Source organism: Oncorhynchus keta, unplaced genomic scaffold, assembly GCF_023373465.1.
Source record: "Oncorhynchus keta strain PuntledgeMale-10-30-2019 unplaced genomic scaffold, Oket_V2 Un_contig_3989_pilon_pilon, whole genome shotgun sequence".
Classification (NCBI taxonomy): Eukaryota; Metazoa; Chordata; class Actinopteri; order Salmoniformes; family Salmonidae; genus Oncorhynchus; species Oncorhynchus keta.
The window spans coordinates 97,045-117,397 of NW_026287544.1; the positions used below are offsets into that span (position 1 = coordinate 97,045).

Here is a 20,353-nt window from a genome sequence, read left to right on the forward strand (position 1 = left end):
GTCAGTCCCCTGTCCCCTACACCAGTCTCTATCCTGGTCAGTCCCCTGTCCCCTACACCAGTCTCTATCAGCATCAACGTGATCACAGGTCAGTCCCTGTCCCCTACACCAGTCTCTATCAGCATCAACGTCATCACAGGTCAGTCCCTGTCCCCTACACCAGTCTCTATCAGCATCAACGTCATCACAGGTCAGTCCCCTGTCCCCCTACACCAGTCTCTATCAGCATCAACGTCATCACAGGTCAGTCCCTGTCCCCATACACCAGTCTCTATCAGCATCAACGTCATCACAGGTCAGTCCCTGTCCCCTACACCAGTCTCTATCAGCATCAACGTCATCACAGGTCAGTCCCTGTCTCCCTACACCAGTCTCTATCAGCATCAACGTCATCACAGGTCAGTCCCTTTCCCCTACACCAGTCTCTATCAGCATCAACGTGATCACAGGTCAGTCCCCTGTCCCCCTACACCAGTCTCTATCCTGGCAGTCCCCTGTCCCCTACACCAGTCTCTATCCTGGTCAGTCCCCTGTCCCCCTACACCAGTCTCTATCAGCATCAACGTGATCACAGGTCAGTCCCTGTCCCCCTACACCAGTCTCTATCAGCATCAACGTCATCACAGGTCAGTCCCTGTCCCCTACACCAGTCTCTATCAGCATCAACGTCATCACAGGTCAGTCCCTGTCCCCTACACCAGTCTCTATCAGCATCAACGTCATCACAGGTCAGTCCCCTGTCTCCCTACACCAGTCTCTATCAGCATCAACGTCATCACAGGTCAGTCCCTTTCCCCTACACCAGTCTCTATCAGCATCAACGTGATCACAGGTCAGTCCCCTGTCCCCTACACCAGTCTCTATCCTGGTCAGTCCCCTGTCCCCCCCAGTCTCTATCAGCATCAACGTCATCACAGGTCAGTCCCTGTCCCCTACACCAGTCTCTATCAGCATCAACGTCATCACAGGTCAGTCCCTGTCCCCTACACCAGTCTCTATCAGCATCAACGTCATCACAGGTCAGTCCCTGTCCCCTACACCAGTCTCTATCAGCATCAACGTCATCACAGGTCAGTCCCTGTCCCCTACACCAGTCTCTATCAGCATCAACGGCATCACAGGTCAGTCCCCTGTCCCCTACACCAGTCTCTATCAGCATCAACGTCATCACAGGTCAGTCCCCTGTCCCCTACACCAGTCTCTATCAGCATCAACGTCATCACAGGTCAGTCCCCTGTCCCCTACACCAGTCTCTATCAGCATCAACGTCATCACAGGTCAGTCCCCTGTCCCCTACACCAGTCTCTATCAGCATCAACGTCATCACAGGTCAGTCCCCTGTCCCCTACACCAGTCTCTATCAGCATCAACGTCATCACAGGTCAGTCCCCTGTCCCCTACACCAGTCTCTATCAGCATCAACGTCATCACAGGTCAGTCCCCTGTCCCCTACACCAGTCTCTATCAGCATCAACGTCATCACAGGTCAGTCCCTGTCCCCTACACCAGTCTCTATCAGCATCAACGTCTTCACAGGTCAGTCCCCTGTCCCCCTACACCAGTCTCTATCCTGGTCAGTCCCTGTCCCCTACACCAGTCTCTATCAGCATCAACGTCATCACAGGTCAGTCCCCTGTCCCCTACACCAGTCTCTATCAGCATCAACGTCATCACAGGTCAGTCCCCTGTCCCCTACACCAGTCTCTATCAGCATCAACGTCATCACAGGTCAGTCCCCTGTCCCCTACACCAGTCTCTATCAGCATCAACGTCATCACAGGTCACTCCCCTGTCCCCCTACACCAGTCTCTATCAGCATCAACGTCATCACAGGTCAGTCCCCTGTCCCCCTACACCAGTCTCTATCCTGGTCAGTCCCCTGTCCCCCTACACCAGTCTCTATCCTGGTCAGTCCCCTGTCCCCCTACACCAGTCTCTATCAGCATCAACGTCATCACAGGTCAGTCCCCTGTCCCCCTACACCAGTCTCTATCCTGGTCAGTCCCCTGTCCCCCTACACCAGTCTCTATCCTGGTCAGTCCCCTGTCCCCCTACACCAGTCTCTATCAGCATCAACGTCATCACAGGTCAGTCCCCTGTCCCCTACACCAGTCTCTATCAGCATCAACGTCATCACAGGTCAGTCCCTGTCCCCCTACACCAGTCTCTATCAGCATCAACGTCATCACAGGTCAGTCCCCTGTCCCCCTACACCAGTCTCTATCAGCATCAACGTCATCACAGGTCAGTCCCCTGTCCCCTACACCAGTCTCTATCAGCATCAACGTCATCACTGGGCAGTCCCCTGTCCCCCTACACCAGTCTCTATCAGCATCAACGTCATCACAGGTCAGTCCCCTGTCCCCCTACACCAGTCTCTATCAGCATCAACGTCATCACAGGTCAGTCCCTGTCCCCTACACCAGTCTCTATCAGCATCAACGTCATCACAGGTCAGTCCCCTGTCCCCCTACACCAGTCTCTATCAGCATCAACGTCATCACAGGTCAGTCCCCTGTCCCCCTACACCAGTCTCTATCAGCATCAACGTCATCACAGGTCAGTCCCCTGTCCCCCTACACCAGTCTCTATCAGCATCAACGTCATCACAGGTCAGTCCCCTGTCTCCCTACACCAGTCTCTATCCTGGTCAGTCCCCTGTCCCCCTACACCAGTCTCTATCAGCATCAACGTCATCACAGGTCAGTCCCCTGTCCCCCTACACCAGTCTCTATCAGCATCAACGTCATCACAGGTCAGTCCCTGTCCCCTACACCAGTCTCTATCAGCATCAACGTCATCACAGGTCAGTCCCCTGTCCCCTACACCAGTCTCTATCAGCATCAACGTCATCACAGGTCAGTCCCTGTCCCCTACACCAGTCTCTATCAGCATCAACGTCATCACAGGTCAGTCCCTGTCCCCTACACCAGTCTCTATCAGCATCAACGTCATCACAGGTCAGTCCCCTGTCCCCCTACACCAGTCTCTATCAGCATCAACGTCATCACAGGTCAGTCCCTGTCCCCTACACCAGTCTCTATCAGCATCAACGTCATCACAGGTCAGTCCCCTGTCCCCTACACCAGTCTCTATCAGCATCAACGTCATCACAGGTCAGTCCCTGTCCCCTACACCAGTCTCTATCAGCATCAACGTCTTCACAGGTCAGTCCCCTGTCCCCCTACACCAGTCTCTATCCTGGTCAGTCCCCTGTCCCCTACACCAGTCTCTATCAGCATCAACGTCATCACAGGTCAGTCCCCTGTCCCCTACACCAGTCTCTATCAGCATCAACGTCATCACAGGTCAGTCCCCTGTCCCCCTACACCAGTCTCTATCAGCATCAACGTCATCACAGGTCAGTCCCCTGTCCCCTACACCAGTCTCTATCAGCATCAACGTCATCACAGGTCACTCCCTGTCCCCTACACCAGTCTCTATCAGCATCAACATCATCACAGGTCAGTCCCCTGTCCCCTACACCAGTCTCTATCCTGGTCAGTCCCCTGTCCCCCACACCAGTCTCTATCCTGGTCAGTCCCCTGTCCCCTACACCAGTCTCTATCAGCATCAACGTCATCACAGGTCAGTCCCCTGTCCCCTACACCAGTCTCTATCCTGGTCAGTCCCCTGTCCCCTACACCAGTCTCTATCAGCATCAACGTCATCACAGGTCAGTCCCCTGTCCCCTACACCAGTCTCTATCAGCATCAACCTCATCACAGGTCAGTCCCTGTCCCCCTACACCAGTCTCTATCAGCATCAACGTCATCACAGGTCAGTCCCTGTCCCCCTACACCAGTCTCTATCAGCATCAACTCATCACAGGTCAGTCCCTGTCCCCCTACACCAGTCTCTATCAGCATCAACGTCATCACAGGTCAGTCCCTGTCCCCTACACCAGTCTCTATCAGCATCAACGTCATCACAGGTCAGTCCCCTGTCCCCCTACACCAGTCTCTATCAGCATCAACCTCATCACAGGTCAGTCCCCTGTCCCCTACACCAGTCTCTATCAGCATCAACGTCATCACAGGTCAGTCCCTGTCCCCTACACCAGTCTCTATCAGCATCAACGTCATCACAGGTCAGTCCCCTGTCCCCTACACCAGTCTCTATCAGCATCAACGTCATCACAGGTCAGTCCCTGTCCCCTACACCAGTCTCTATCAGCATCAACGTCATCACAGGTCAGTCCCCTGTCCCCTACACCAGTCTCTATCAGCATCAACGTCATCACAGGTCAGTCCCCTGTCCCCTACACCAGTCTCTATCAGCATCCACATCATCACAGGTCAGTCCCTGTCCCCTACACCAGTCTCCATCAGCATCAACGTCATCACAGGTCAGTCCCCTGTCCCCTACACCAGTCTCTATCAGCATCAACGTCATCACAGGTCAGTCCCCTGTCCCCTACACCAGTCTCTATCAGCATCAACGTCATCACAGGTCAGTCCCTGTCCCCCTACACCAGTCTCTATCAGCATCAACGTGATCACAGGTCAGTCCCCTGTCCCCTACACCAGTCTCTATCAGCATCAACGTGATCACAGGTCAGTCCCCTGTCCCCTACACCAGTCTCTATCAGCATCAACGTCATCACAGGTCAGTCCCCTGTCCCCCTACACCAGTCTCTATCAGCATCAACGTCATCACAGGTCAGTCCCCTGTCCCCTACACCAGTCTCTATCAGCATCAACGTTATCACAGGTCAGTCCCCTGTCCCCCTACACCAGTCTCTATCAGCATCAACGTCATCACAGGTCAGTCCCCTGTCCCCCTACACCAGTCTCTATCAGCATCAACGTCATCACAGGTCAGTCCCCTGTCCCCCTACACCAGTCTCTATCAGCATCAACGTGATCACAGGTCAGTCCCCTGTCCCCCTACACCAGTCTCTATCAGCATCAACGTCATCACAGGTCAGTCCCCTGTCCCCTACACCAGTCTCTATCAGCATCAACCTCATCACAGGTCAGTCCCTGTCCCCTACACCAGTCTCTATCAGCATCAACGTCATCACAGGTCAGTCCCCTGTCCCCCTACACCAGTCTCTATCAGCATCAACGTCATCACAGGTCAGTCCCCTGTCCCCTACACCAGTCTCTATCAGCATCAACGTCATCACAGGTCAGTCCCTGTCCCCTACACCAGTCTCTATCAGCATCAACGTCTTCACAGGTCAGTCCCCTGTCCCCTACACCAGTCTCTATCAGCATCAACCTCATCACAGGTCAGTCCCCTGTCCCCTACACCAGTCTCTATCAGCATCAACGTCATCACAGGTCAGTCCCCTGTCCCCTACACCAGTCTCTATCAGCATCAACGTCATCACAGGTCAGTCCCTGTCCCCTACACCAGTCTCTATCAGCATCAACGTCATCACAGGTCAGTCCCCTGTCCCCTACACCAGTCTCTATCAGCATCAACGTCATCACAGGTCAGTCCCCTGTCCCCTACACCAGTCTCTATCAGCATCAACGTCATCACAGGTCAGTCCCTGTCCCCTACACCAGTCTCTATCAGCATCAACGTCATCACAGGTCAGTCCCCTGTCCCCCTACACCAGTCTCTATCAGCATCAACGTCATCACAGGTCAGTCCCCTGTCCCCTACACCAGTCTCTATCAGCATCAACGTCATCACAGGTCAGTCCCCTGTCCCCTACACCAGTCTCTATCAGCATCAACATCATCACAGGTCAGTCCCCTGTCCCCCTACACAGTCTCTATCAGCATCAACGTCATCACAGGTCAGCCCCCTGTCCCCTACACCAGTCTCTATCAGCATCAACGTCATCACAGGTCAGTCCCCTGTCCCCTACACCAGTCTCTATCAGCATCAACGTCATCACAGGTCAGTCCCCTGTCCCCCTACACCAGTCTCTATCAGCATCAACGTCATCACAGGTCAGTCCCCTGTCCCCCTACACCAGTCTCTATCAGCATCAACGTCATCACAGGTCAGTCCCCTGTCCCCCTACACCAGTCTCTATCAGCATCAACGTCATCACAGGTCAGTCCCCTGTCCCCCTACACCAGTCTCTATCAGCATCAACGTCATCACAGGTCAGTCCCCTGTCCCCCTACACCAGTCTCTATCAGCATCAACGTCATCACAGGTCAGTCCCCTGTCCCCCTACACCAGTCTCTATCAGCATCAACGTCATCACAGGTCAGTCCCCTGTCCCCCTACACCAGTCTCTATCAGCATCAACGTCATCACAGGTCAGTCCCCTGTCCCCCTACACCAGTCTCTATCAGCATCAACGTCATCACAGGTCAGTCCCTGTCCCCTACACCAGTCTCTATCAGCATCAACGTCATCACAGGTCAGTCCCTTGTCCCCTACACCAGTCTCTATCAGCATCAACGTCATCACAGGTCAGTCCCTGTCCCCTACACCAGTCTCTATCAGCATCAACGTCATCACAGGTCAGTCCCTGTCCCCTACACCAGTCTCTATCAGCATCAACGTCATCACAGGTCAGTCCCTGTCCCCTACACCAGTCTCTATCAGCATCAACGTCATCACAGGTCAGTCCCCTGTCCCCTACACCAGTCTCTATCAGCATCAACGTCATCACAGGTCAGTCCCCTGTCCCCTACACCAGTCTCTATCAGCATCAATGTCATCACAGGTCAGTCCCCTGTCCCCCTACACCAGTCTCTATCAGCATCAACGTCATCACAGGTCAGTCCCCTGTCCCCTACACCAGTCTCTATCAGCATCAACGTCATCACAGGTCAGTCCCCTGTCCCCTACACCAGTCTCTATCAGCATCAACGTCATCACAGGTCAGTCTCCCTGTCCCCCTACACCAGTCTCTATCAGCATCAACGTCATCACAGGATGGTCCCTTGTCCCCTACACCAGTCTCTATCAGGTCACAGGTCAGTCCCCTGTCAACACCAGTCTCTATCAGCATCAACGAAGGTCAGTCCCATGTCCCCCAACACCAGTCTCTATCAGCATCAACGTCTTCACAGGTCAGTCCCCTGTCCCCTACACCAGTCTCTATCAGCATCAACGTCTTCACAGGTCAGTCCCCTGTCCCCTACACCAGTCTCTATCAGCATCAACGTCATCACAGGTCAGTCCCATGTCCCCTACACCAGTCTCTATTAGCATGAACGCGAGTCTCACAGGTCAGTCCCCTGTCCCCCTACAAGTCTCTATCAGCATCAACGTCATCACAGGTCAGTCCCCTGTCCCCCTACACCAGTCTCTATCAGCATCAACGTCATCACAGGTCAGTATGTCCCCTACACCAGTCTCTATCAGCATCAACGTCATCACAGGTCAGTCCCCTGTCCCCTACACCAGTCTCTATCAGCATCAACGTCATCACAGGTCAGTCCCCTGTCCCCCTACACCAGTCTCTATCAGCATCAACGTCATCATAGGTCACTCCCTGTCCCCCTACACCAGTCTCTATCAGCATCAACGTGATCACAGGTCAGTCCCCTGTCCCCTACACCAGTCTCTATCAGCATCAACGTCATCACAGGTCAGTCCCCTGTCCCCTACACCAGTCTCTATCAAAATCAACGTCATCACAGGTCAGTCCCCTGTCCCCTAACACCAGTCTCTATCAGCATCAATCTTCACAGGTGTCCCTGTCCCCTACACCAGTCTCTATCAGCATAACGTTTCACAGGTCAGTCCCTGTCCCCTACACCAGTCTCTATCAGCATCAACGTCATCACAGGTCAGTCCCATGTCCCCCTACACCAGTCTCTATTAGCATCAACGTCAATCACATTTGGTCAAAGTCCCTGTCCCCTACACCAGTCTCTATCAGCATCAACGTCATCACAGGTCAGTCCCATGTATTTGACACCAGTGTCTATCAGCATCAACTTCATCACAGGTCAGTCCCCTGTCCCCTAGATGAAGTCTCTATCAGCATCATATTTGATCACAGGTAAGTCCCCTGTCCCCCTACACCAGTCTCTATCAGCATCAACGTCATCACAGGTCAGTCCCTGTCCCCTACACCAGTCTCTATCAGCATCAACCTTAGATCACAGGTCAAATGTAACTGTCCCGTACACCAGTCTCTATCAGCTGTAGGAGGGTTCACAGGTCAGTAGTTAAAGTCTCTATCAGCATCAACGCATCACAGGTCAATATATTTGACCAAACCAGTCTCTATCAGCAAAACGGAACAGGTCAGTCCCCTGTTACACCAGTCTCTATCAGCATCAACCGTAGATGACAGGTCAGTACCAAGTATATTTGACCAGTCTCTATCAGCATCCTCTTCACAGGTCAGTAGGAGGTCCCCCTACACCAGTCTCTATCAGATGAAGCCTTCCAGGTCATATTTGTCCAAATACACCAGTCTTTATCAGCATCAAGGGTTCACAGGTCAGTCCCATGTCCCCCTAGATGAAGTCTCCATCAGCATCAATTTGACAAATGTAACTGTCCCTGTAAAACACCAGTCTCTATCAGCATCAACGTCTTACCAATAGACCAAATCAGTCCCGTAAGGAAGGAAGGGTTTGGGGTTTGGGGTCTAAAGGTCCCCTACACCAGTCTCTATCAGCAAATCAACGATCCTCGTAAAACAGGAAGCAGTAGGAGGGTTTGGGGTTTGGTCGTAGTTAAACCAGTCTTTATCAATCATATTTGATCACAGGTCAGTCCCCTGTCCCCTACACCAGTCTCTAAGCATCAGGAGGTTTGGGGTTTCACAGGTCAAACCTAGTGAAGCCTTACAATATATCTGACCAAATCAACTGATCCTCGTAAACAGGTCAGAGGGTTTCCCCTACAAGTCTCTATCAGATGAAGCCTTACCAATATAGGACCAAATGTCCCCTGATCCCCTACACCAGTCTCTATCAGCATCAGGAGGGTTTCACAGGTCAGTCCCCTAGATCCCCTACCAATATATTTGACCAGAATGTAACGATCCTCGTAAAAGGAAGCAGTAGGAGGGTTTGTCGTAGTTAAACCAGTCTCTATAGCAAATCAACGTCCTCACAGGTCAGTAGGAGGGTTTGTCCCCTACACCAGTCTCTATCAGCATCAACGTCATCACAGGTCAGTCCCCAGTCCCCTACACCAGTCTCTATCAGCATCAACGTCTTCACAGGTCAGTCCCCTGTCCCCTACACCAGTCTCTATCAGCATCAACGTTTCACAGGTCAGTAAACCTTAGTCCCCCTTACCAATATATTTCAGCATCAACTGATCCTCGTAAAAAGGTCAGTAGGAGGGTTTGGGGTTACACCAGTTAAACTCTTAGATGAAGCCTTCCAATCATATTTGTCTCAAATGTAAACTGTATTTTTCGTAAAACCTACCTTAGGAAGCAATATATTTGACCAAATGTAACTGGAGGGTTTGAGGGTTTCCAGTGTGAAGTTAAACCTTAGATGAAGCCTTACCAATATATTTGACCAAATGTAACTGATCCTCGTAAAAGGAAGCAGTAGGAGGGTTTGGTAAAGTTAAACCTTAGATGAAGCCTTACCAATATATTGGACCAAATGTAACTGATCCTCGTAAAAGGAAGCTGTAGGAGGGTTTGGGGTTTGGTCGTAGTTAAACCTTAGATGAAGCCTTACCAATATATTTGACCAAATGTAACTGATCCTCGTAAAAGGAAGCAGTAGGAGGGTTTGGGGTTTGGTCGTAGTTAAACCTTAGATGAAGCCTTACCAATATATTTGACCAAATGTAACTGATCCTCGTAAAAGGAAGCTGTAGGAGGGTTTGGGGTCGTAGTTAAACCTTAGATGAAGCCTTACCAATATATTTGACCAAATGTAACTGATCCTCTTAAAAGGAAGCAGTAGGAGGGTTTGGGGTTTGGTCGTAGTTAAACCTTAGATGAAGCCTTACCAATATATTTGACCAAATGTAACTGATCCTCGTAAAAGGAAGCTGTAGGAGGGTTTGGGGTCGTAGTTAAACCTTTTGTTTTCATTCCTTCCTGCTGATGTTTATGTTCAGGCATTCTGAAGGACTACCTACGTGAGCTGCCGTCCTCCCTTATCACCAGGACCTTGTACGAGGTGGTTTTGGAGGCCATGTCTCAGAGACCTCCTCCTTCTCGCTCCTCCCCTGGCACCTCCTCTCCTGGCAGGAGCGAGGGAGACGTACAGCGCTCTCAGAGCACCGTGGCCCTACTGCAATGTCTGCCTGAACCAGAGAGGGTGGGTACATGTCTCTCTGTCTCTCTCTCTCTGCCTCTCTCTGTCTGTCTCTCTGCCTGAACCAGAGAGGGTGGGTACATGTCTCTCTGTCTGTCTCTCTGCCTGAACCAGAGAGGGTGGGTACATGTCTCTGTCTGTCTCTCTGCCTGAACCAGAGAGGGTGGGTAGATGTCTCTGTCTGTCTCTCTCTCTGCCTGAACCAGAGAGGGTGGGTACATGTCTCTGTCTCTCTCTCTGCCTGAACCAGAGAGGGTGGGGGTACTGTCTGTCTCTCTCTCTCTGCCTGAACCAGAGAGGGTGGGTACATGTCTCTGTCTCTCTCTCTGCCTGAACCAGAGAGGGTGGGTACATGTCTCTGTCTGTCTCTCTGCCTGAACCAGAGAGGGTGGGTACATGTCTCTCTGTCTGTCTCTCTGCCTGAACCAGAGAGGGTGGGTACATGTCTCTCTGTCTCTCTCTCTGCCTGAACCAGAGAGGGTGGGTACATGTCTCTCTGTCTGTCTCTCTGCCTGAACCAGAGAGGGTGGGTACATGTCTCTCTGTCTGTCTCTCTGCCTGAACCAGAGAGGGTGGGTACATGTCTCTCTGTCTGTCTCTCTGCCTGAACCAGAGAGGGTGGGTACATGTCTCTCTGTCTGTCTCTCTGCCTGAACCAGAGAGGGTGGGTACATGTCTCTCTGTCTGTCTCTCTGCCTGAACCAGAGAGGGTGGGTACATGTCTCTCTGTCTGTCTCTCTGCCTGAACCAGAGAGGGTGGGTAGATGTCTGTCTGTCTCTCTGCCTCTCTCTGTCTGCCTGAACCAGAGAGGGTGGGTACATGTCTCTCTGTCTGTCTCTCTGCCTCTCTCTGTCTGTCTCTCTGCCTGAACCAGAGAGGGTGGGTACATGTCTCTCTGTCTGTCTCTCTGCCTGAACCAGAGAGGGTGGGTACATGTCTCTCTGTCTGTCTCTCTGCCTCTCTCTGTCTGTCTCTCTGCCTGAACCAGAGAGGGTGGGTACATGTCTCTCTGTCTGTCTCTCTGCCTGAACCAGAGAGGGTGGGTACATGTCTCTCTGTCTGTCTCTCTGCCTGAACCAGAGAGGGTGGGTACATGTCTCTCTGTCTGTCTCTCTGTCTGTCAGTCTGTCTGAACCAGAGAGGGTGGGTACATGTCTCTCTGTCTGTCTCTCTGTCTGAACCAGAGAGGGTGGGTACATGTCTCTCTGTCTGTCAGTCTGCCTCTCTCTCTGTCTGTCTCTCTGTCTGAACCAGAGAGGGTGGGTACATGTCTCTCTGTCTGTCTCTCTGTCTGAACCAGAGAGGGTGGGTATGTCTCTCTGTCATGTCTCTCTGTCTGTCTCTCTGCCTGAACCAGAGAGGGTGGGTACATGTCTCTCTGTCTGTCTCTCTGCCTGAACCAGAGAGGGTGGGTACATGTCTCTCTGTCTGTCTCTGGGTCTCTCTCTGTCTGTCTCTCTGTCTCTCTTTGTGTTAGGTAGGGTTAGGTAGGGTTAGATAGGGTTAGGTAGGGTTCACATTGTGTTAGATAGGGTTAGGTAGGGTTAGGTAGGGTTCACATTGTGTTAGGTAGGGTTAGGTAGGGTTAGGTAGGGTTCACATTGTGATAGGGTTAGGTAGGGTTAGGTAGGGTTAGGTAGGGTTAGGTAGGGTTAGGTAGGGTTAGGTAGGGGGTAGGGTTAGATAGGGTTAGGTAGGGGGTTAGGTAGGGTTAGGTAGGGTTAGATAGGGTTAGATAGGGTTAGGTAGGGTTAGGTACATTGTGTTAGATAGGGTTAGGTAGGGTTCACATTGTAGGGTTAGGTAGGGTTAGGTAGGGTTAGATAGGGTTAGGTAGGGTTAGATAGGGTTAGGTAGGGTTAGGTAGGGTTCATATGGTTGTAGGGTTAGATAGGGTTAGGTAGGGTTAGATAGGGTTAGGTAGGGTTCACATTGTGTTAGATAGGGTTAGGTAGGGTTAGGTAGGGTTAGGTAGGGTTAGGTAGGGTTAGGTAGGGTTCACATTGTGTTAGGTAGGGTTAGGTAGGGTTAGGTAGGGTTAGGTAGGGTTAGGTAGGGTTAGGTAGGGTTAGATAGGGTTAGGTAGGGTTAGGTAGGGTTAGGTAGGGTTAGGTAGGGTTAGGTAGGGTTAGGTAGTAGGGTTAGGTAGGGTTAGGTAGGGTTAGGTAGGGTTAGGTAGGGTTAGGTAGGGTTAGGTAGGGTTCACAGTGTGTTAGGTAGGGTTAGGTAGGGTTAGGTAGGGTTAGGTAGGGTTAGGTGTGTTAGGTAGGGTTAGGTAGGGTTAGGTAGGGTTCACATTGTGTTAGGTGGGGTTAGGTAGGGTTAGATAGGGTTAGGTAGGGTTAGATAGGGTTAGGTAGGGTAGATAGGGTTAGGTAGGGTTCACATTGTGTTAGATAGGGTTAGATAGGGTTAGGTAGGGTTCACATTGTGTTAGGTGGGGTTAGGTAGGGTTAGATAGGGTTAGGTAGGGTTAGATAGGGTTAGGTAGGGTTAGATAGGGTTAGGTAGGGTTCACATTGTGTTAGATAGGGTTAGATAGGGTTAGGTAGGGTTAGATAGGGTTAGGTAGGGTTAGATAGGGTTAGGTAGGGTTAGATAGGGTTAGATAGGGTTAGGTAGGGTTAGATAGGGTTATAGAGGGTTATAGAGGGTTAGGTAGGGTTAGGTAGGGTTCACAGTGTGTTAGATAGGGTTATAGAAGGTTAGATAGGGTTAGATAGGGTTAGATAGGGTTAGATAGGGTTATAGAAGGTTAGATAGGGTTAGATAGGGTTAGGTAGGGTTAGATTGGGTTAGATATGGTTATAGAGGGTTATAGAGGGTTAGATAGGGTTAACCTTGTCTAACCCTCTTCTCTCTCCCCTCTCTCTCCAGTCCTCCCTGTCTAACCCTCTTCTCTCTCCCCTCTCTCTCCAGTCCTCCCTGTCTAACCCTCTTCTCTCTCCCCTCTCTCCCCAGTCCTCCCTGTCTAACCCTCTTCTCTCTCCCCTCTCTCCCCAGTCCTCCCTGTCCAACCCTCTTCTCTCTCTCCCCTCTCTCCAGTCCTCCCTGTCCAACCCTCTTCTCTCTCTCTCCAGTCCTCCCTGTCCAACCCTCTTCTCTCTCTCTCCAGTCCTCCCTGTCCAACCCTCTTCTCTCTCTCTCCAGTCCTCCCTGTCCAACCCTCTTCTCTCTCTCCCCTCTCTCTTTAGTCCTCCCTGTCCAACCCTCTTCTCTCTCTCTCCAGTCCTCCCTGTCCAACCCTCTTCTCTCTCTCCAGTCCTCCCTGTCCAACCCTCTTCTCTCTCTCTCCAGTCCTCCCTGTCCAACACTCTTCTCTCTCTCCCCTCTCTCTTTAGTCCTCCCTGTCCAACCCTCTTCTCTCTCTCTCTCTCTCTCCAGTCCTCCCTGTCCAACCCTCTTCTCTCTCTCCAGTCCTCCCTGTCTAACCCTCTTCTCTCTCTCTCCAGTCCTCCCTGTCCAACCCTCTTCTCTCTCTCCCCTCTCTCCAGGCCACCCTCTCTCTGCTCCTAGACCATCTGAGCCTCGTTGCCTCCTCCAGTCCTCCCTGTCCAACCCTCTTCTCTCTCTCCCCTCTCTCCAGTCCTCCCTGTCTAACCCTCTCCTCTCTCTCCCCTCTCTCTCCAGGCCACCCTGTCTAACCCTCTTCTCTCTCCCCTCTCTCCCCAGGCCACCCTCTCTCTGCTCCTGGACCATCTGAGCCTCGTTGCCTCCTACAGTGACTGTAACCGAATGAACTGTCAGAACCTGGCTGTGTGTTTCGGCCCGGTGCTCCTGACTCCCACCCAGGAGTCCTGGAGACCCACTGCACCAGGACAGGGCGGTCAGGGCGGGCGCGGGGGGAGCTGTGGAAGGGGCGGACGGAGTTTTGCTCACAGCGAGGAGATCGCCAGTGCTGTGGACTTCAAGAGACACATTGAGGCCTTGCATTACCTGTTGCAGCTCTGGCCCAGTAAGTGTCTGTTGGGACAGAGTGGGCCGACATTTCCAACGGTCCAAACTGATGGATATGACCTCACTACAACCAGAGAAATATCTTTGTTACGTTGTTTCAACCAGTCTTCCCGTTTCCTAGTGATACTGTACTATTCATTGCCTTCGGGAAAGTATTCAGACCCCTTGACTTTATCCCCATGTTGTTACGTTACAGCCTTATTCTAAAATATATTCAATCGTTTTTTCCCCTCATCAATCTACAGACAATACCCCATAGTGACATCACAATACCCCATAATGACATCACAATACCCCATAATGACATCACAATACCCCATAATGACATCACAATACCCCATAATGACATCACAATACCCCATAATGACATCACAATACCCCATAGTGACATCACAATACCCCATAATGACATCACAATACCCCATAATGACATCACAATACCCCATAATGACATCACAATACCCCATAATGACATCACAATACCCCATAATGACATCACAATACCCCATAATGACATCACAATACTGTCATATTCCGGGCCTTTGGAAAGTATTCCCTTGCCTTTTCCCCCACGTTGTTACGTTACAGCCTTATTCTAAAATATATTCAATCATTTTTGTCCCTCATCATACACTTATCAATATGGCCAAAAGTACGTGGACACCTGCTCGTCAAACATCTCATTTCAAAAACCACGGGCATCAATATTGAGTTGGTCCCCCTTTGCTGCTATAACAGCCTCCACTCTTCTGGGAAGGCTTTCCACTAGATGTTGGAACATTGCTGCTATAACAGCCTCCACTCTTCTGGGAAGGCTTTCCACTAGATGTAGGAACATTAATGCTATAACAGCCTCCACTCTTCTGGGAAGGCTTTCCACTAGATGTTGGTATATTGCTGTTATAACAGCCTCCACTCTTCTGGGAAGGCTTTCCACTAGATGTTGGAACATTGCTGCTATAACAGCCTCCACTCTTCTGGGAAGGCTTTCCACTAGATGTTGGAACATTGCTGCTATAACAGCCTCCACTCTTCTGGGAAGGCTTTCCACTAGATGTTGGAACATTGCTGCTATAACAGCCTCCACTCTTCTGGGAAGGCTTTCCACTAGATGTTGGAACATTGCTGCTATAACAGCCTCCACTCTTCTGGGAAGGCTTTCCACTAGATGTTGGAACATTGCTGCTATAACAGCCTCCACTCTTCTGGGAAGGCTTTCCACTAGATGTTGGAACATTGCTGCTATAACAGCATCCACTCTTCTGGGAAGGCTTTCCACTAGATGTTGGAACATTGCTGCTATAACAGCCTCCACTCTTCTGGGAAGGCTTTCCACTAGATGTTGGAACATTGCTGCTATAACAGCCTCCACTCTTCTGGGAAGGCTTTCCACTAGATGTTGGAACAATGCTGCTATAACAGCGTCCACTCTTCTGGGAAGGCTTTCCACTAGATGTTGGAACAATGCTGCTATAACAGCGTCCACTCTTCTGGGATGGCTTTCCACTAGATGTAGGAACATTAATGCTATAACAGCCTCCACTCTTCTGGGAAGGCTTTCCACTAGATGTTGGTATATTGCTGTTATAACAGCCTCCACTCTTCTGGGAAGGCTTTCCACTAGATGTTGGAACATTGCTGCTATAACAGCCTCCACTCTTCTGGGAAGGCTTTCCACTAGATGATGGAACATTGCTGCTATAACAGCCTCCACTCTTCTGGGAAGGCTTTCCACTAGATGTTGGAACATTGCTGCTATAACAGCCTCCACTCTTCTGGGAAGGCTTTCCACTAGATGTTGGAACATTGCTGCTATAACAGCGTCCACTCTTCTGGGAAGGCTTTCCACTAGATGTAGGAATATTAATGCTTTAACAGCCTCCACTCTTCTGGGAAGGCTTTCCACTAGATGTGGGAACATTGCTGCTGTAACAGCCTCCACTCTTCTGGGAAGGCTTTCCACTAGATGTTGGAACATTGCTGCTATAACAGCCTCCACTTTTCTGGGAAGGCTTTCCACTAGATGTAGGAACATTAATGCTATAACAGCCTCCACTCTTCTGGGAAGGCTTTCCACTAGATGTTGGTATATTGCTGCTATAACAGCCTCCACTCTTCTGGGAAGGCTTTCCACTAGATGTAGGAACATTAATGCTATAACAGCCTCCACTCTTCTGGGAAGGCTTTCCACTAGATGTTGGTATATTGCTGTTATAACAGCCTCCACTCTTCTGGGAAGACTTTCCACTAGATGTTGGAACATTGCTGCTATAACAGCCTCCACTCTTCTGGGAAGACTTTCCACTAGATGTTGGAACATTGCTGCTATAACAGCCTCCACTCTTCTGGGAAGGCTTTCCACTAGATGTTGGAACATTGCTGCTATAACAGCCTCCACTCTTCTGGGAAGGCTTTCCACTAGATGTTGGAACATTGCTGCTATAACAGCGTCCACTCTTCTGGGAAGGCTTTCCACTAGATGTTGGAACAATGCTGCTATAACAGCGTCCACTCTTCTGGGATGGCTTTCCACTAGATGTAGGAACATTAATGCTATAACAGCCTCCACTCTTCTGGGAAGGCTTTCCACTAGATGTTGGTATATTGCTGTTATAACAGCCTCCACTCTTCTGGGAAGGCTTTCCACTAGATGTTGGAACATTGCTGCTATAACAGCCTCCACTCTTCTGGGAAGGCTTTCCACTAGATGATGGAACATTGCTGCTATAACAGCCTCCACTCTTCTGGGAAGGCTTTCCACTAGATGTTGGAACATTGCTGCTATAACAGCGTCCACTCTTCTGGGAAGGCTTTCCACTAGATGTAGGAATATTAATGCTTTAACAGCCTCCACTCTTCTGGGAAGGCTTTCCACTAGATGTGGGAACATTGCTGCTGTAACAGCCTCCACTCTTCTGGGAAGGCTTTCCACTAGATGTTGGAACATTGCTGCTATAACAGCCTCCACTCTTCTGGGAAGGCTTTCCACTAGATGTAGGAATATTAATGCTTTAACAGCCTCCACTCTTCTGGGAAGGCTTTCCACTAGATGTGGGAACATTGCTGCTGTAACAGCCTCCACTCTTCTGGGAAGGCTTTCCACTAGATGTTGGAACATTGCTGCTATAACAGCCTCCACTTTTCTGGGAAGGCTTTCCACTAGATGATGGAACATTGCTGCTATAACAGCCTCCACTCTTCTGGGAAGGCTTTCCACTAGATGTTGGAACATTGCTGCTATAACAGCCTCCACTCTTCTGGGAAGGCTTTCCACTAGATGTTGGAACATTGCTGCTATAACAGCGTCCACTCTTCTGGGAAGGCTTTCCACTAGATGATGGAACATTGCTGCTATAACAGCCTCCACTCTTCTGGGAAGGCTTTCCACTAGATGTTGGAACATTGCTGCTATAACAGCCTCCACTCTTCTGGGAAGGCTTTCCACTAGATGTTGGAACATTGCTGCTATAACAGCCTCCACTCTTCTGGGAAGACTTTCCACTAGATGTTGGAACATTGCTGCTATAACAGCCTCCACTCTTCTGGGAAGGATTTCCACTAGATGTTGGAACATTGCTGCTATAACAGCCTCCACTCTTCTGGGAAGGCTTTCCACTAGATGTTGGAACATTGCTGCTATAACAGCCTCCACTCTTCTGGGAAGGCTTTCCACTAGATGTTGGAACAATGCTGCTATAACAGCGTCCACTCTTCTGGGAAGGCTTTCCACTAGATGTTGGAACAATGCTGCTATAACAGCGTCCACTCTTCTGGGATGGCTTTCCACTAGATGTAGGAACATTAATGCTATAACAGCCTCCACTCTTCTGGGAAGGCTTTCCACTAGATGTTGGTATATTGCTGTTATAACAGCCTCCACTCTTCTGGGAAGGCTTTCCACTAGATGTTGGAACATTGCTGCTATAACAGCCTCCACTCTTCTGGGAAGGCTTTCCACTAGATGATGGAACATTGCTGCTATAACAGCCTCCACTCTTCTGGGAAGGCTTTCCTCTAGATGTTGGAACATTGCTGCTATAACAGCCTCCACTCTTCTGGGAAGGCTTTCCACTAGATGTTGGAACATTGCTGCTATAACAGCGTCCACTCTTCTGGGAAGGCTTTCCACTAGATGTAGGAATATTAATGCTATAACAGCCTCCACTCTTTTGGGAAGGCTTTCCACTAGATGTTGGTATATTGCTGTTATAACAGCCTCCACTCTTCTGGGAAGGCTTTCCACTAGATGTTGGAACATTGCTGCTATAACAACCTCCACTCTTCTGGGAAGGCTTTCCACTAGATGATGGAACATTGCTGCTGTAACAGCCTCCACTCTTCTGGGAAGGCTTTCCACTAGATGTTGGAACATTGCTGCTATAACAGCCTCCACTCTTCTGGGAAGGCTTTCCACTAGATGTTGGAACATTGCTGCTATAACAGCCTCCACTCTTCTGGGAAGGCTTTCCACTAGATGTTGGAACATTGCTGCTATAACAGCCTCCACTCTTTTGGGAAGGTTTTCCACTAGATGTTGGTACATTGCTGCGGGAATCAGTTTGGAACTCGGTATTGTGTGTTGCAGCCGGAGGACAGATGATTTTTTGCATGCTACGCACTACAGCACTCGGTGGTCCCGTTCCGTGAGCTCGTGTGGTCTACCACTTCGCCGCTGAGCCGTTGTTGCTCCTAGACGTTTCCACTTCACAATAACGGCACTTACAGTTGACCAGGGCAGCTCAGAAATTTGACCAACTGACTTGTTGGAAAGGTGGCACCCTGACTTTTGGGGCCTCCCGAGTGGCACAGCGGTCTAAGGCACTGCATCTCAGTGCAAGAGGTGTCACTACAGACCCTGGTTTGATTCCACCTACTGTGTTTGGGAGTCCCCATATAGGGCGGCACACAATTAGCCCAGCGTCGTCCGGGTTAGGGTTTGGCTGGGGTAGGCCGTCATTTTAAATAATATTTTTTTCTTAACTGACTAGTTAAATAAAGGTTAAATAAAAACATTCTCAGAAAAATTGAAATGATGAAGATTGGTTGTCTATGGAGATTGCATGGCTGTGTGCTCGATTTTACACACCTGTCAGCAACGGCTGTGACTGAAATAGCCGAATCCACTAATTTGAAGGGGTGTCCACATACTTTAGTATATATTTATATATATACAGTATATCACAAAAGTGAGTACACCCCTCACATTTTTGTAAATATTTGAGTATTCCTTTTCATGTGACAACACTGAAGCAATGACACTTTGCTACAGTGTAAAGTAGTGAGTGTACAGCTTGTATAACAGTGTAAATTTGTGTGTAAACTTCTTCACTCCTTAGTTCCTACAGACAGAGTGACAGACAACCCCGACTCTCCCACCATCCTCCAGCCCTCCTGCAGTTCAGACGTGCCTCCTTCCCCTCCCAGCCCCATGCCCCATAACCCCCTGCCGCGGCGCTGCCAGCGTGGCCTGTCGCTACCTCTGGACCTCCCGGGGGACGACGTGGGCGTGGTGTCGCGACGTGGACGGGGCCGACTGGAGAGCCCGCCCTGTAACCGGTATGCTGGCGACTGGAGCGTGTGTGGGCGGGACTTCCTGTCCGGAGGCGATGCGGACTACGATGAGGTGGCAGGGAGTGACAGTGAGGAAGAGGAGGAAGAGAGGAAGGTGAAGAAGGTGGAGTGGACTCAGTACGTAGACGACTTAGTTCTGGACTTTGACGCCCCGTTTACCTGCAGACTGAGTCTCAAAGACTTTGATACGCTGATATCAGACCTGGAGAGAGAGCTGTCCAAACAGATTAACATCTGTCTCTGAGAGGGAGAGGGGGGAGAGGGAAGAGAGGAGGGAGGAGTGGAGAGGAGAGAGGAGGAGAGGAGGGAGAGGGAGGAGAGGAGGAGGAGTGGAGAGGAGAGGAGAAGAGGGGAGAGGAGAGGAGAAGAGGAGGAGAGGAGAGGAGGAGAGGAGAGGAAGAGGAGGGGAGGAGAGGAGAGGAAGAGGAGGGGAGGAGAGGAAGGGAGGAGAGGAGAGGAAGAGGAGGGGAGGAGAGGAGAAGAGAAGGGGAGAAGAGGAGAGGAAAAGAGGAGAGGAAAGGAGGAGGAGGGGAGAGGAGAAGAGAAGAGAGGAGGAGAAGAGGGGAGAGGAGAGAGGAGGGGAGGGGAGAGGAGAAGAGAAGAGAGGAGGATAAGAGGGGAGAGGAGAGAGGAGGGGAGGGGAGAGGAGAGG

The 20,353-nt window shown here is 50.6% G+C and overlaps 1 long non-coding RNA gene and 1 pseudogene across 2 annotated transcripts; both read left to right on the top strand.

Moving 5' to 3' along the window:
- Positions 1–19,981, top strand: part of LOC127924391 (rho GTPase-activating protein SYDE1-like) — a 94,461-nt pseudogene extending 74,480 nt beyond the window's left edge.
- Positions 1,522–6,282, top strand: LOC127924392 (uncharacterized). Of its 2 annotated transcripts, none has more exons than XR_008117794.1 (3): positions 1,522–1,536; positions 4,820–4,872; positions 5,913–6,282. It is a non-coding gene; the product is annotated as an uncharacterized LOC127924392 (long non-coding RNA). The 2 variants fall into 2 exon arrangements; XR_008117795.1 differs by lacking the exon at positions 1,522–1,536 and adding an exon at positions 3,153–3,167.
- Positions 19,982–20,353: the final 372 nt, after the last annotated feature.